Source organism: Habropoda laboriosa, unplaced genomic scaffold, assembly GCF_001263275.1.
Source record: "Habropoda laboriosa isolate 0110345459 unplaced genomic scaffold, ASM126327v1 scaffold128, whole genome shotgun sequence".
In the NCBI taxonomy this organism is placed as follows: Eukaryota; Metazoa; Arthropoda; class Insecta; order Hymenoptera; family Apidae; genus Habropoda; species Habropoda laboriosa.
The window spans coordinates 1,447,147-1,448,146 of record NW_017100281.1 but is presented as its reverse complement, the minus strand read 5'-3'; the positions used below and the strand labels follow the sequence as shown (position 1 = coordinate 1,448,146).

The window sequence follows — 1,000 nt, the reverse complement described above, 5'->3', positions numbered from 1 at the left end:
ATTTTCGGGAGCGACTCGCAGCAACAAAGTTGTAAACTCGATCTCACGTTTGCCACAATGTACCTTCGAAAATAATACGAGTTAACGATGTTACAGGCGAGAATGACGCTTGTAACAATGTTACATTCAAGCGTAGTGCTTGTAATAATGTTTGCATTCGAAATAGTGCTTCCATCGATGTTGCATTCGAGAATGGAGACTGCAGCAATGTGTGCATTCAAGTTTCAAAGATGAACAGTGAAATAAAAGTATCTTGCTACTTAAAAATTACCGTTCAACGATATAAAAGTTCTTTTCCTGCTACTGCAACCGTGTCACACACCTCAATCAATTTACATCCTCAACTCACACAGAAACATAAGCTCCGCGCAAACAAGACGTCATTATATATTCTCAACATATTCTCCACCCTTAAATAACCCCTCTGCACTCAATAGTGATTGACGTGGTGTATATCCACGACGTGGTCCACGAGTATTCAATTCAATTTCAAAACTACTTATCGATCTTGATCCTAACTCATCGCCAAGGTATTATCTTATCAGGTATACACAGCGTGAGACAGAACGCGTGGTTCAATCGGACAGAGTGCGATACTACACGGAAAAATAAACAGAAACTAATGAATAAAATTATTTCGTTTAAAGCCGCACGTGAATATCGACGTATGCAATCTACTGCCATTTGGGCTTTCCAAAGAAGAAGGACACTACTATTTTTCATCTATCTTTTTTTTTTTGCTTAAATTGATAGTTGATATTTTGAAAAATATAAATTTCGATGATTTTATGCCATTAGAACCAATTTGACGAAACGCATTACCGTCGATCAGTAATCGAAACTTCAAACGTGCTTTTCTCAGAGTGATATTCTTTATAGTCCTTAAATTCTACAATTTTCGTCTGATTCATTAGAAATTTTCGCAAAATACTCTCTGTTATGTAGTCTAAAGAAGAAGGTACGTTTATTTTTGTAATATATTGAAAACTTTTTCCGCAAT

General features: G+C 36.1%; 1 protein-coding gene across 1 annotated transcript in view; it reads left to right on the top strand.

The window, feature by feature from the left end:
• The window catches only part of LOC108573621 (neurotrimin-like), a 185,130-nt gene that overhangs the window by 136,256 nt on the left and 47,874 nt on the right, over positions 1-1,000 (top strand). The window lies entirely within an intron of this gene.